Source organism: Tamandua tetradactyla, chromosome 2 (assembly GCF_023851605.1).
Source record: "Tamandua tetradactyla isolate mTamTet1 chromosome 2, mTamTet1.pri, whole genome shotgun sequence".
NCBI lineage: Eukaryota > Metazoa > Chordata > Mammalia > Pilosa > Myrmecophagidae > Tamandua > Tamandua tetradactyla.
In genome coordinates, this window is record NC_135328.1 from 83,125,681 (window position 1) to 83,141,773 (window position 16,093).

The following is a 16,093-nucleotide window of genomic DNA, read 5'->3' on the forward strand; positions in this document are numbered from 1 at the left end:
AGATAAAATGGTCATAGCCTAAAAGGAGTGGTAAAATCATTACATTACAGTCTGTACAAAATTCTAAGGGCCTGTTCTTTTAGTTTACAACCAGTATCTCAGAAAATGATATATATTTATATTTATCTCTAGCTATAGATAAATATGATTTTTTGTGGGGGGCAGTTTTCCTGAGATATGTTCCCACACCGTAGGGTCCATTCAAGGTTTGCAATCAGTGGCTCACAGTGTAGTCACATAGTTGTGTATTCATCACCACAATCAATGAGAGCATTTTCATTACTCCAAAAAGAAAAACTCCATATCCCCCCCCAGTGTTGACCCTTAATGTTGGTGTGTGTGCTTGTTACAGTTGATGAAGGAATATTACAATATTCTGTTCTGTAACTACTTGTTGAAGTGTACTTTGAAAATCATTGCTTTCTTCTTTCTTTTACTTTGTATTATGTTATATTGTACAATAAAAAGTTCAAAAATATTAATAACTATAAAAAAAGAAAAAGAAATTAATTTGTTCATGCAATAAAACAAAATTCTAGTGACAGATAGATCCAGCTTCTCAAACACCAAGAATCTTTCTCTCTGAATCCCCACTTTGCCACTCTCTGTGCTGTTTCCATTCTTAGGCAAGTATATACCCAACATCGAACCACTCAGCAGCCTGGCAGAAGGAGAATGCTTCATTTCTAATACAAGCTTGACCTCCCACTGTCCTAGGCTGGGTCACATGCCCATCTCTGAATCATACAGTACCCTTGCAGTGGTGTGCTAGTTAGTGTACTAGTGACGAGTGTATTCCTGCAATTGCCATAACAAATTGCCTCAATTTATTCTTTCACATTTCTGGAGACCAGCAGTCTGAAACCAAGGTGTCAGCAGGGCTCTGGTGGAGATTCTGTTCCTTGTCTTGTACAAGGCTCCAGGCGTTCCTTGGCTAGTGGCTGAATCACTCCAATCTTTGTGCCTCTGTGGTCACGTCAGCTCCTTCTCTTACCTGTGGGTTTCTTCTGCGAGGGCGTCGAATCTCCCTCTGCTTCCAACTTTTTTTTTAACATGGGCAGGCACAGGGAATCGAACCCGAGTCCTCTGGCATCGCAGGCAAGCATTCTTGCCTGCTGAGCCACCATGGCCCACTCTGCTTCCAACTTTTAAGGACCTACATGATTATATTTAGGGCCCATCCAGAAAATCCAGGATACTCTCGTTTCAAGATCCTTCACTTAATTATTATCTGCAAAGACCCTTTTTTCCAAACAAAGCCACATTCACAAACTTTGGGGATTAGGACATGGATATATAATTTTAGTGTAGGGGAGCCCCATTCAACTCATTACATCTGATAAGTGTTTAACAACCTCCTGCGGAGGAAGTGGGGTGGGGGTACACCCATACGTAGCATTTGCCCATTTCTGTAGCATAAATACAGCCACCCTGCAGCAATTTCAATCCAACAATGTGAAATCATTGGATACGGTGTTGGGAAGAGATGCACAATAACTTAGTATTTCCACCACTGGATGCGCAAATAATCTAAAAAACATATGTAACAGTAAAATGTAGTCAAATAGTTAGGGAGAGGTGAGTTTTGAGTGTTTATTACCTTTGTTTTTAATATGATTTATTTAATTGCAGTTTATACACTTTAAATTTTAATAGTGATTGCGGTTGACAACTGGCTCACAAAATTCCCGAAAATTTAGCAATTGGCTCAGGGAAGCAGATTTGGGCCAGTTCTATCACATCACTGAAAAGAAAATGCTGATTGGTCATAGATCCAATCAGCATGACCCTTAGCTGGGTGAGTCACAGAGCCAGGAGGTAGGGTGTAGTGTCAGTCATATTCACATGAACTGAAAATGAGATAAGTGGTTCTTAAAGCAAAAATTGTTACCTAAAGAAGAGGAAAGTAATACCGGGACGACAAAAACACCTGCACTTTAGCATCATTGTGTGAACATACTTCAGTGATTACAGGCTAAGGAAAAAAATAATTTTTCAGCAAAACTCAAAAGAGGTACATGGACAAATATTTGCTATGGGTATGCCTGGATCTACAAATCGGACTCTTTCCACCTAAGGAAATATCATTAGTTAATCTCATTTTACTTAGCTCATAAAAATCTGTTTTTAAAATAATCTTAACAGCTTTATTGAGATATAATCCACATACCATACAATTCATGTATTTAAAGTGCACAGTTCAGTGCTTTTTAGCACTTTTACAGAGTTGTGCAAGCATCACCACAATTAACTTGAGAACATTTTTATCACCCTCAAAAGGAAACTCTACACTCCTTAGTCATTCTCCCTCAACGCACTCACTCTTCCCTCCAACCCCAGGCACCACCAGTCTACTTTCTGTCCCTATAAATTTGCTTATTCTGGATATTTCATATTAATGGAATCATACAAATTATGATCCTTTGTGTCTGGCTTCTCTCACTTAGCATGATTTCAAGGTTCATCCATATTGTATCATGTATTAATATGTCATTTCTTTTTGCACAATAACATTCCATTGTATGCATATACCACATTTTTATCCATTTGTTAGTTGATGGATATTTGGGCTTTTTCCTACTTTGGGGCTATTACAAAAAATGCTTCTATGAACATTCTTATATAAGTTTTTGTGTGGGCATAGTTTTCATTGCTCTTAATCAATGGTCTTTTAATTTAAATGTCTTAACTAAGTTTCTTGTTTTCCACATGGTTGAGGGAATCGTCGTTGAGGACTTAAATCAGAAATGCTACATATATAGAATTTCCAACCTCTCAAATATTGGGCCACTACCACCGTGCCTGCTACGGTAGGGGAGGAAGATGCTGTTGGTCAGGAGAAAAGAGGACCTGACTTGGGGGCTGCACTCCACCACCCAGGTGTGACCAATTCCCCTCTGTGTCATGGAAGCCCTGACCTCACTGTCAACAGACTCCCAATAATTAGCCCATCACAGTGTTCTTTCAGTGACCCTGTACAGGGGACGTATAAAGAATAATAAGAATAAAAACTTACTGACCTGAAAATCAGAGTCATGGAGAGTTATGAATTGAATTGTGCTCCCCCAAAAGGTAAATTCAAATTCTAACCCCATATCTCATGAGTGTGATCCTCTGTGGAAACTGAATCTCTGAAGATGTTGTTAGTTAAAAACTTGAGGCTACCCAATCTTGGGGTTTGTTCATATGAAACTTAACCCCACAACCGATAGGCTAAGCCTACTTAAAATTAGGCCTAAGAGTCACCCCCAAGAGAACCTCTTCTGTTGCTCAGATGTGGCCTCTCTCTCTCAGCCAACACGACAAGCAAACTCACTGCCCTCCCCCTCTATACGTGGGACATGACTCCCAGGGGTGTGGACCTTCCTGGCAACATGGGACAGAGATCCTAGAATGAGCTGGGACTCGGGACCAAGGGATTGAGAAAACCTTCTCCACCGAAAGGGGGAAGAGAGAAATGAGACAAAATAAAGTGTCAATGGCTGAGAGATTCCAAACAGAGTTGAGAGGTTATCCTGGAGGTTATTCTTACACATTAAATAGATATCACCTTTTTAGTTAAGGTGTAACAGAGAGGCTGGAGGGAACTGCCTGAAAATGTAGAGCCGTGTTCCAGTAGCCATGCTTCTTGAAGATGATTGTATAAGATATAACTTTCGCAATGTGACTGTGTGATTGTAAAAACCTAATGTCTGATGCTTCTTTTATCTACCTTATGGACATATGAGTAAAACATATGGGTTAAAAATAAATAAATAATAGGGGGAACAAATGTTAAAATAAATTTAGTAGATTGAAATGCTAGTGATCAATGAAAGGAAGGGGTAAGGGGTATGGTATGTATGAATTTTTTTCTGTTTTCTCTTCATTTCTTTTTCTGAATTGATGCAAATGTTCTAAGAAATGATCATGATGATGAATATACAACTGTGTGATAGAAAAAAGAATGTTCATAGTGTATGTTGATTGGTTTTATTAATAAAAATTAAAAAAAACAAAACAAAACAAAAATCTTGAGGCTAATATGACTGATGTTCTTATAAAGAGAGGAGACTGAGACATAGATAGACAGACAGAAAAGGCAGCCACGCTACAGAGGCATTGACTGAGTTATGCCACAGGCCAAAGAACGCCAAAAACTGCCAGCAAGTCGCCACCAGAACTGCAGATTTCAGAGCAAGCATGGCCCTGCCTACGCCTTGATTTGGACTTCTAGACTCCAGAGCTGTGAGACAGTGACCTGCTGTTGTTTTAAGCCACCCAATTTGTGGAGCTTTGTCACGGTAGCCCTAGGAAACCTAGATGGGGATTGGGGAAACCTGCAAGGGGAAAATTAGCCTCCTACTGTTTGGAACTTCTAGCCAGTGGAAAGTTTCATTTTCTCCCTTGTGTGACTTTGGGGAGTTCTCCAGTGTATCCAGCAATGAAAGAATTGTACAAATATTAATTTACATAGCAACTTTCTTTCAAGAAATTCGGAGTGTCTCAAACTGCTTTTCACTCATTCCCTTGAGGGAGTTTGCATAATGTGCATAAGAAATTACTTCTGTTAAAATTTACACTCTCTAGTTAGCAAGTACTGGGCAGAAACAGAATTAGAAAAGCAAACCTCCTGACCAAACATTCTGCTGTAATACTTTTTAGTGAGCTTCTATAAATCAACTTATATCCTAAAAACAGGATCTCCCCATAACTCTAGTCGCTGATGACTGACGTTCCTTTCACCAAGAGCAAACTTTCCCTTTCAAATGAGAATCAACTGTAGGGCATGTGCCATGAAATTGAAGCATATCATTTACTTACAGTTAAGTCCTCAGGACCCTCCAGACCCTGAACAGTCCAGATTTTACTCTTGCAGCTCAGCCCTCCTAACCCACCCCACTAAGAGCCCTTTAGGAATCCTGGGTTGATTGCTATTGTTTGTTGCTCCAGCTTCGTGCTGCTTTTACACTGGGTCTGTGCTGCCCCTTAGACCCAGTGGATCACACGGGGGAGCAAACTCCGCTACAACTCTGTGCTGAGTGAATGAGTCTGAAGAGCTTCCAGCATCAGCCATACACTGAGCCAAACCCAGCTCTCCACCCCCAATATTTAGCTCCTTGTATTGGGCTTTTCCTCAAAATAATGTTATGATATTCTCCCTGCCCTTCCCTGAGGGGGAAAAACAGCTGATTATAAACTAAGCTGACAAGCTCACACCAAATCTTAGGGGATCACAACTGGGTGATATCTGTGTGTTTTCTTCCACCCCCCAGCAAACCTTTGGGCTCCATAAATTCCTTCCCAGTGATTCTCAGGGAATTCTTATTGTAGTTAGGACAGAAAGTTCATGCCAGTGTCCCAGACTGCATCCGGCCAGATATATTTTGTCGGGGGCCCCATAATTTTATCCTGTACATTATTAAACATTTGCAATAATTGCCACTCAGGACAGGCTACATAATTTGTGGGGTCCAATGCGACATGAAAATGTGGGCCCCTTGTGCAAAAATTAAGAATTTCAAGATGGTGACAGCAGAGCATTCAATCAAGTGCAGGACCCTGTGTGACTGTCCCTGTCACACGCTCACGAAGCCAGCCTTGTTGGCATTTAAAAAGCAAAAGAATCTTAGAAACTGGCAAAACCAGGGACCCTAGATCTGCATTCTCAAATGGCAGCACAAAATTGGCTAGTGCCAAGTAGTGGCTGTTCCCTTAGATGGGGGACAGGGCTCCAAGTCACTGCACTAGCCCTGCCTCAACATAAGCTCTCAGTCATCTTGTTTGTGGGGCTGTTCTTGTCCCCCTGACCCACCTCATTCACAGTGACCCACTCCACCCCTATATAGTATCATAACACTCTACTGACAATGGCTGCTCACTCCTTCCACATCTGCAAAATTGAGGGGCTATTTAAGTTACCCTTCACAGGATAATAATCAATTTTTTTAAAAAAAAAAATTTTAAGCTGTACCCATTGCACAGACGTAGGAGTTCAAGTTCAATGGTAAAGAAATTATAATGAGGTACAACTAACTGCTTACCCCAGAGACTAGATTTGCAGGTTTCAGAGAGGAAAATTTGCAGCAACTGTGTAATTCTTAAAAATCACCTGACTGTACAAGGGGCGGCCCCAGATTTCAATGGAAATGCAGCCATACAGCCTCTTAGACAGAGCAGACTCCCAAATTGGTCTCTGTACCTATTTGTAGAAACGCTAGCCAGATCATAGCTGAAAACTCTGCTAATTCTGGGGAAGTTTTTGGTCTTGTGCCTGGAACTGTTGAAGCACATATTCACACCTACCACATGTAACACATAGTAGCATAATTTCCACCACAACACTTTAGTACTTTATTTTTATAAGAAACAGAGCAGAGACTTCAGTCCTGCCTACTCTGCTGCTTTCTTGCAGGAGACTCCACAAAAGGTGGAGTGGGTGGCTTCTGTGCTGAAAAGTGGTCTATTTTGCATTTTTACAAGGCAAGGGGACCCTAAAATCTTTGCTTACAGGGCACTCATGATGTTGAAACATAGAATGTTTGCACCTGCATATGAACGGGAGGCAATGTCAAATCTGAGAAAAAGGGATTCAGTGTAACGATTATCTAATAAATTTCAATATTAGAGATTGAAAGAGAACGTGAAAACATCTTACTCTAATCTTTGGCTTAAGACACGGAAAAAGAGCTTCTAAAATTTCAAATAACTTTCCACAGACCAGTGCTCTACCTAAAATGTGGGCCTCTTCTTTCAGGCCAATGTACTTCCACCACACCAGGCTACTTCTAAGAAGACAGCATTGTCCTGTCGGCCAGCCTAAATTGCCAGCAAAAGCACAAAATTCAGCTCTTTCTATACCAGAGTCTCTGTTTAGACCCCAGAGTTGAGAAAGGGAAGGCTATTTCAACTCCACCTCCCTCAGCAAACAGAATAAAAGGCATCTGACCTGTTCGCTTCCCCAGCTGGTCCCTGGATCTGGCAGCCTGAAGTCTCCCCAGCAGCTAGCTGGCACCAGCTGCCGATCTGACACCAGGGGGCGCAGCATCCTTTGTCCTGACACAGGCATTAAAGGACGCTCTGAAGCCTGCCTGGGCCTTCAGAAAAATCAGACTGTCCCCCCTTTTCATGGTTTCTCTTTGGAACCAGCCCCTTCCCCAGCCCCCTTCATTCATTTCCCATTATTCATCCAGCTCCTGGCTCAGATTCCCACTCCGAATATTCTGGGATCTGTGCTTGTTGCAGGGTTGCGGCTCGAAGGGCATTTCACCAGCCCCTCCCAGGGCCCCTTCTCTGCAAAGCCCAGGGGCACCTGACCGAGTGCTATCACTTGAAGGCTCCCAAATTCAGGATGTTTCTAGCAATCTTCTAGAATGAAGATCCTTCAATAACATGATGAGATTTCTGGAAGAACTGTCACATCCATGCTCTAATGCCCTTCCCTTTCTACTCAAGAATAATAATAACATATAAAATAACTATGGTTCTGGGGAGAGCACACCTCGGCGTCCACTCCTTACTCACCCTCTCTTTGCCCCTAGCAGTTGCAGCCTGGGTGGTGGCCACTAATGCCTGTCTTCTGCCCTCACTAACTTGGCCCTGGGTGTGTGCCAGTGCAAAGTCCCTCCACAACCATCCTCCCAAAGATTCCCAATCCCCTCTCTCTCCAGCGTCCTCTCTTCCACTTCCCAGCCCTGCCCCTGTAGACTCAAACCTACGTAATACACAAACCTTCAAATCCTCAAAACACACTGTTTCAAAACTGAAGGGCCGCAGTGTCTTGGAACGGCTTTGGAAATGTAGCCGCTATGTTTGCATAGAGCCTTCAAACAACTCAGAGATAGAGACAGACAGATAGACGGGGTGGGGGTGGGGGGGATCTACGGTGTAAGAGGCTTGTCCCAGTCCCAGAGTTACTATAGTACTGGGGTCTGGAGTGAAAGGAGCTGGGGAAAAGGGTGCAGCAAGGGAGCTGCTTGTCCAGTTCCACCATGGCAAGGAAGAAATGCAGTCATCACAAATGATCATCAGTTTGTCTGCACCATTTTTTTATACTTTGGTATTGTTTGAAATTTTTGAATATGCACATATTACTTTAATAACTTTTAAAAATGTTATTGGAGCTAATGCCTCTCTTCCAAGTTGCTGTGGTGATGACTGATGTAAAGGGTCTGGCACACCACTGATATTCAATTGATTATTAGCTGTCACATCTGAGCAAATGTGAGCAAATGGACTTCAAATTGAGACACCTGGGGACTGATGCGGACTCTGATCTCAGTTTGTTGTGGGTTCTTGAGTAAGTCGAGACAACCCTTCTCTGTGTCTTAGGTTCCTGGTCTGTAATTTACAAGATGACAGGTCAGTTGATTTGGAAATGGTGGGAAGGACGGGGTAACATGCTCACCATCAAAAATTCCTTCCTCAATTCAGCCACAGTCTTAGGGCTCTCATGTTTGCATTCATCAGGTGGACCCCTTCCTATAAGTTGCCTTCAGGGGTAGACAGAAAAAGCCAGAGAAAGCTGAACAATTTCTGAAACAAATACAGGAATTAAATTAAGAAACCAACAATGCATGGAAACTGTGTAGGGCAGAGGGGGTGAGAACACTGTGGAGGGCTTAGACGAGGGGGTCAGCAAGAAGGTTTAGGCTGTTCCTTGGGTGCAGTTGACACCGCAATCATTTTCTGACAGGAAAGAGGGGGTGTAATTCAAGTTTGGACCCCCTCGCCCAGGTGGTGCCAGTCCAGCCCAGTGCTCTAGGGTAGGACTTCTGTATGGGCCAGGGCTGGTGCTGATGAGACCAGGCCAGCCCTTAGCATGTTTAGAAGCAAAGCTGTCCTTTGGATAAAGTCGAAAGGAACCGGCTGAAGTTCCTTCCAGCACTAACTTTATCAGAATAACAAAATGAAAGCTGGGAGACTGGGTCAGAGAAGGTGTAGATGCTCAGACACTACCTTACCCCCTTCAGCAGCTAAGGGTGTAGCTCATCTGGACTGGGGATACCTGTTCTGGGGTACCCCAACCCCTGAACATCAAATAGGGATTTGTTCTCAGAACACACACAGCTGATTCATTTCCCAACCTGCTCTGGAGCAGAGATTTTCCTTTGCCAGTCTTCGTGCCAATACTTGCAGACAGGAAAATTTTCTGACATTGTAAGGGTGGTGTTCAGAGCAGATGGGAGACCTTTCCCAAAGCCGCTGAGCAGGGCAGAAATCGGTTACACCCGCACGGGGGGGAGGGGGGTGGGAATCCCCAGCCCCTGTTATCATGGCCAGCGCGCAAAAGGTATCTGTGTTTACATTTAAAAAGGGTGCGTGTGTGCTGTGTTCCTATCTGGACAAACCTGTCACAAATACATCTCTCCCAAAGCCCGCGTGATCATTTTGCTTAAAAAGGAGGGAGCGTTTTCAATTCTCGAGGCATCTGGAATAACGGTATTAGAGTATGCGGACGCCAGGAGGATCCCTCTGTTTTTTACGGAGGCCTTGTGACCTAAGGGGCGGAGAAGAGAGGGGGCGGTTTGTTGGGAGGTGTCGGCAGGTAGCAACAACTCCTCCTGATCCCCAGAGGCAAAACCAAATAAAAACAACTCCAACCATCATACTTGGACCAAACCTGGATTCTGCGAAATTGTTTGTTTGTTTTTTAAGAGAAAGACCTTCCATTTTACATTATAAGTCGCTTTCAAAGGCACTCCTGAAATATCTGGCCACTTATTAAAATATCTCTTGTGCTTGCTTTTCTGCGTGGTTCTTTCCCGCGCCCGTTTGTATCTCACTAAGCAGCACTGTTTATTATCCTTGGGTCCGTGCCCCTGGGATTAAACTGAAATAAAACAGGACGGCCGAATCCGAGCGCTGCAAACTGCTCTGGGTTTCCCAGGTCCGCCTGGCCTGGGAGGATGCCCCTCAGCGCCGAGCGGCCGGCGGGGGAGAGCTCAGGGATGCGTGCGCGCCTGGCGAAGGGCAAGTTTGCAAGAGTTTTTCCAGACACTGAAAGGTCTTGGGCAACTCGAAGCCGAGATGAGTGGGCACAGGAAGGAAACACACGGGGAAGGGAAACGCCACTAAGGACTGAGAAGAGGGGTGAGGGATGACCTAGGTGCCAAAAAGGTTAAATTGCCAAGATCATTAAAAGGGACTGAGGCACTGGATGCATTCTGAGCCGTCTTTTGGTTGCCTCGACCTTCATCCTTGTGCAGTAAATTCTCGCTAATAAATCCTCGTTCTTCCGCGTCGCCCCGCCGTCCACGCTGTAGAAACTGAGTTTCCCAAGCAAGACAACGCTTACTCCTCTCCTACCTCGCAATTGCATAGTTGTCCCTATTTCGTTTTCAACCGGGTGCTTTGTAACCGTGGTTAACCGGAGCGCATGCCCTGAGAAATAAAAGCACCGCTAAATCCCCAGAAACAGAGAAAATCTTCCCGTCCCCTCGGACTCCCAGACGGGCCCCCACCCAAAAGTGCCTCTCAAATTCCGTGCTCCCAAAGCCGCGTGGCGTACGCCACCAAAATGCAGAAACCCGCTTCCGAGACACAACAGTGCCAACCGCGTCTGGTGGGGGGGAACCTTTCGGCTAAGCCCAGCCAGTGCCTCCACAACCCCAATTTTAAAGTCGCGGCGGAGACACTGAATGTCGAGGCTGGAGATTTTGCTTGCGGGGAGAAAAAAAAAAAGCTGTTAAACGCGCGCAGCAGACCCCGGCAGCGCGCTTCTCAAAAGACTTCCAGCCTTAGGGCCCGGCCCACACTGTCTTCCCACAGGTTTGTGTGAGAGACCAAAGCCCCCAGCACCTCCAGCACCCCCAGCCTGCGAAAATTCCTCCATCAAAACCTGCTCAGATTGTCCTTGCTAACTCTGCTCCTTCATCCAGTTGCGTTAATTTTTAAAATATGGAGATTCTGTTTGCTAGCTGTAGCAGGATGATTTCCCCCTAAACAGCTCTACGAGAGCTTTAGACATCCCCTAGGCTGCCACGCGTCCAAACCTCAATGGCGTTTTCGGAATTTCATGAAGTAAAGCGAATTTCGGTGCAGAGAAAACTGTTGGGTTTCGGAGTGCGGGGTGGGGGCGGGCGCCACGGAGGCAGCTAGGAGGCTGTGTATGTGTGTGTTTAACTTCGACACGCACCGAGAAGCAAGCATAAACGGAACCTCTTCTTAGTTTCCGAACTTAGAGAACTGTGCCGGGTTTGGGCCCATCCCTGTAGCCAGGGGCCCCCAAACACAGTACGAGGGGCTGTTTCTGGCTCCCAAAGAACTAGCAGAGGCGCGGGGAAGCGCGAGCGCAGCAAGCTGGGAACTGCCAGGCGCCGCTGACTTTCTCCGCCTCTCACAGCTCTTCTACACTTTCCCTTCTCCAGCCATCCCTAGAGCCCATCGCCGTCAGGATTGCGGAGGAGAAAGGAGGGACTAATGTCTAGGCTGCGGAATCCCCCAACAGGTTGTTTACCGGGGAGCTGGCCTTGTTTAAACATCCAAGACTGGGCGGCCCGGGTTGCGCTAAACCGAAGCCGGGACACAGACACCGAAGTAACAGTGGAACCAAAGTCGCGTTCTGGAAGAGAATTCACTTTAAATAAAACGTGTTTTATTTCCACTCTCCAACTTCTCTACAAATAGCTCGAGCTACGCTATTTGGAATGGCTTTTCAGCGAGCCTAAATAAGCTGCTTCAGGCTGCAAACTCACACTGGATTTGGCTTCGTTCCTTCCTTCCTTCCTTTTTCTTTCTTCTCTCTCTCTGTCTCGGTCTTTGTCTTTATTTACAGTAGTCACCAGAACCCAAATCGACTTCAGAACGATAGGTATTAATTTGGGAATTGGGAGTTACGTCTTCGGAATGCCCTAGGTCCCAGAGCAAAAGACCAAAGGGATGCGTTGCACTCGGTCGTTCTGTTGAATTGTGCCTTTCCCTGGTGCGCACTGAGGAAAAGCCAAAAGCCAGGACAAGCGTGAAACCGGCCGCGGCGGCCTTGCGCCCTTGCGCACCACGCGTCTTTCCCAGGGAGCAGCGAGAAGTTGGGTTGGGACGCTTCGTCCTGCACCCCGAAAGGAAGCCACGTCCTCACTGCGTGTCCTCTTTCCCCTGCGGGTCTCTCGCCCTAAAGTCCCTGCCGGGGGCCTGGGGTGTACACGGTGCGCGGAGAGCCCGGACGCGAGGAGAAACCGCGCTCTTCACCCCAAATACCCCTGGCGTGCGCGGACCTCGCGGGACAGTGGTGGTGGGATCCCGGCCCCTGAGCAGGCAGATCTTACTCCCTCCTTGACAGCTGAACCTTTCCCGCTGCCACTCTGCTCAGTCTCCGGGTGGTGCTTTACGCACCCACACAACGCATGCTGAAATCTTGGCCCCGCGGTGTCTGTCTCCTAAAGAAACGTCTGCGCACTCCCCACAATCACCGGGTCCCTTGAAGCTTCTGGGGCCGTGAGCGAGCTTGATCTTGTGTGAACTGGATTTTTAACCTTCTCAGGACCTGGCCACCCTTCCCAAACCCCTGCTAATCGCACTCAGCCCGCTGCCCTACGCCCACCTCGGCACCGACCGCCTGCTAGTCCTGTCTCCTACACTAACCGCGCTACCTAAACTTTCCAAAGAAAAGTTTCCTCGCGCTTTGTCACTTCAAGTTCTCCTGGGCTGCCGCTGGCAGGGGGAGAAGAAGAAAAACCCCAAAACCCCAACCCCTCTCCATCTATCTTTCTTCTCGCCTCCCCGCCCCCCCCCCCCCCCCCCCCCCCCCCCCCCCCCCCCGCCGCTACCCTTCTCGATCTCCCTAGAGAGTCCAAACCTGGCGGGAGGGAGCGCGCGGCAGCCGAGCCCCTGAAGCAACAGACTGAGCAAGGGACGGAGTTCGTTTCGCCTGCAGCACGCTCTGCGCCTCCGCGGTTCCCGCCCCCTCCCACCCCCCGCCCCCGACCTCGATTTCGGCGGGGACCTGCGGGCTTGTAGTTTAGTTTTGTTCGAATGTATTTATTTTCCTTTTTTAGATTTTTTTTTTCTTTTAAGAGTCCATCCTGCTCGTGCCTCGAGCTTCAGTTTTCCGGCGTGGCGGCTCGCTAGACGCATCTGTCCATCCAGGCTAGTTGTCTCCCCAGTGGGGGACCAGGGACTCCCTGGAAGCGATTGATTGACTTGATCGGGTTTCGTCTTCCTAGAAGGCCCTGTGACCTGGTGTGAGGAAAATTCGTGCTAGAGCTCGGTCCCGAGCGCAGCCGCCTGTGCCTCTAGCCCCCACGCTTACCCAGAGCTGTAGATGCAATAGGTTTGAGAAGTTTTTGTTTTTACAGTTGTCTGGGAGACCCGAGGACTCTGTTTTAACACCTTCGTGGGGGCTTTCCACACGCAGGGAATTAGAAGTAGAAAAGTTCATTCCTCGCGGGTCGGGCCGCTCCAGGTTCCGGCTCAGGAGACCACCACACACAGCGCCCTAAGGTGGTTCGTTTGTGGCCTGTTAATGTTTTTATTTTGTCTAGGATTAGCAGAGTGTGGGGGAAGAGCTTGGGATTTTGTGGTCAAACGTGCTATCCTCTGGGCTTCAATTTCCAAATTAACAAGCCAAAGGGAACATTCCAGGATAAACTGGATCTTCTCCCGCGCTGCTGGGACGCGTGCCGAGAACAGAAACGAATGGCGCGTACTCCTGGGCCTTGGGAGAAATCTTCCTTGACCCGGCCAGAGTGGTGGCAAACACTGTGCCTTGAGCCTTGCACGTGCCTTGCCAGTTCCTATTATGTATCACAAGAATTTACCGCCCCTGAGCGCTGTCGGTAAGGGCAAGCCGACCCCGCGCATCGCAGTCCTCAAAGTCGGAATCAATTTTGTCTTTCGGTCAAGGTTAGACTAGTCGGTTACCTTGTATGGGCCGCGGACGTGAACCGTCTACCCAAAAGAAAGATGGCCATAAATGCCTCCCTACCCGCAAGAGTTACGCGAGACCTTAACCCCAGCCCCCCACCGCACTCTCTCTTCCCACTGCTGGGGGCAAACACGTGCCCACGCGCCCCGCACGCTCCTGCCGCGCTCGCTGCGGCCGCGCCTAGCACAGGCCCTGCTCCGACTGGGCCCGGGAACTAAGTTCACACCTCCTCGTTCTGCGGGCGACCCCCGCCCCGGGGCCGGTCCCTGGGAATGCCTGACCCCTGATAGCCACCACGGCTGTCCGCGAAAACCCAGCCGAGAGCGGCCTAGGAAACAGGACGTTTCCGGGTCCCTCTAAAGGCACTCTAGAAGAAGCAAAAGAATGCAACGTCTTGCGGGACCCCTATGCTGACTTTGAAGGGAATAGGGGATGGGGGATACAGGGGAAGAATGCGGTCGAGAGGGACGGATCAAGTTTTGGGTGTAAGCGGCCCCTTCTTATCACCCCCAAGTCTGAGGGGGTGGTAGAATTGCATCTATTTCTTTGTAACTCCCAATTTCCTCGGGGATGGAGCAGAGAACCACCTACCCCACCCAGAACCAGCGGCCGTCAGCACTCGCCACTGAGGCAGGCGTACTCTGTCCATTCGGAGGACAGAAGCGTCTGCTCAGGTCTCCTTTTTGCTCTGAATATAAAGGATCCCATTCACAAAGGAACCCCCACTTTCCATTCCCATCTCCACCCCCCTCTGTACCCTTCGTTATAGCCTCAGGCCCTTTGAGTGTATTTATTTTTAATCTCAGGCACCCTTGATTTTACTGGAGATTTTAAATCAAGAATAGAGAGGAGAAAGAGGATTAAGAAAAAGGGTTGTCTCTGCTTTTTTCTTTCTTTCTTTCTTTTTTGTATTTTGGGGAGGAGAGGATTGAAAACCAAGGGGCAATGAATTTGGGGGCGTTTTTAGAATTTCATTTTCTTCAAAGCTGTCCCTTTTAGACCAAAACCTATTTAAATCAGTGCAAACTGGAAGTTTGAAGTCTCTGTGGAAACGAAAAAGTCAAGGGCTTGCTGGATGCTTCTTTCCCTACCTCTCCTCAAATGTAGAGAGCAGCTCCCCATTCAGATCAGTTACTCTATAGCTTCAACACTGTCACCTCCACTTCCAGAACATGTTCACAGAAGGCCGAGCCCAGAGAAGAAGCTCAGGACAGGTTCCCGGGGCACGGAGAGCTCTGCTGCCTTTCCTCTGGGATGGAGCCCAAGAAGGGCCTGGGACTAGGAAATGGCCAGGGGTGTAGTGCCAACCACTCCTCTTCCTTCAGACCTCTCCACTGCCTCCAGCTTATATTTCTAATCTTGGTTGCCTAGGTTATAAGGGGGAAAAAAAAGAGTAGAATATTTACTAATGTGTGTTTGGAGTTATTTATGCACGTTCTTTATTTGCTATTGTTTATTGGATTTTCTTCTCCTTTTTGTTTTTCCTTTCTTTCCCCTGCAGTGTTGGCAACTCTGGAGAAGGAGGTTTAGTGGGGAGGGTGAAATTGACCAATTTATTCTTGGTAGTCAGGCACAAAAACAGCATAAACACAGACTCTTGATTCTTAATGTCAACCTTTAAAAAATTAAAACAGTCATTTAGGTAGAAACTGTTAAGTCTGAGAAATCAATAATACTGGTGAACTAGCTAATCCTGTCCCTTTAAGAAAAATCCATAAAGCTCTTCCATCAGCCCAGTGTCTGGGAAAGAAGCAAACTAACTGCTAGAACAAAAGAGACAAAGAGGCCAAACAACAAAACAAACAAACAACTCCCCCAACCCCCCCCCCCCCCCCCCCCCCCTTAGAGACAACAATAGACTAGACACAGCAAGTGCAGTTACTGCCTGGGCCGGCTGCTCCTGTCCACATGCCAAGTCTCCCACATTTGGCTGGAGACTTTCTCTCTCACCCCACTCCCGCCCCTGTCAGCCCCCTCTCTCAGCCCTTTCTGTCTTTCTCTGTGTGTGACTCTCTCTCTGTGTCCCTCTCTTGGGGTCTGGCTGTGCGTGCCTGTATGTGTGTGTGTTTGTCCCTGTCTGTCTCTGTTCAGCTTTTGCTTTCACTTGATGTCGCTCTCTGTCTCAAATACTTTCATTTCTCTCCACCCACCCCCTTCTTGTCCCCTCTTCAAAGGCCCTCAGCGTATTAGCATACTCTGGTATTTATTTATTTATTTGTTAGGCCATTTCTGTGAGTCTCCTCACTGCTTTCT

General features: G+C 47.1%; 2 long non-coding RNA genes across 2 annotated transcripts in view; both read right to left on the bottom strand.

Moving 5' to 3' along the window:
• Positions 1–7,617: 7,617 nt before the first annotated feature.
• On the bottom strand, positions 7,618–12,840 carry LOC143673528 (uncharacterized). The gene is made up of 3 exons (XR_013170418.1): positions 12,773–12,840; positions 9,330–9,478; positions 7,618–8,514 (listed from the first exon to the last, which is right to left on the bottom strand). It is a non-coding gene; the product is annotated as an uncharacterized LOC143673528 (long non-coding RNA).
• Positions 12,841–14,599: 1,759 nt separating this feature from the next.
• The window catches only part of LOC143673532 (uncharacterized), a 33,429-nt gene continuing 31,935 nt past the window's right edge, over positions 14,600–16,093 (bottom strand). Inside the window, exon 3 of the long non-coding RNA XR_013170426.1 lies at positions 14,600–15,455. This is a non-coding gene — a long non-coding RNA (uncharacterized LOC143673532). The remainder of the gene's footprint in view (positions 15,456–16,093) is intronic.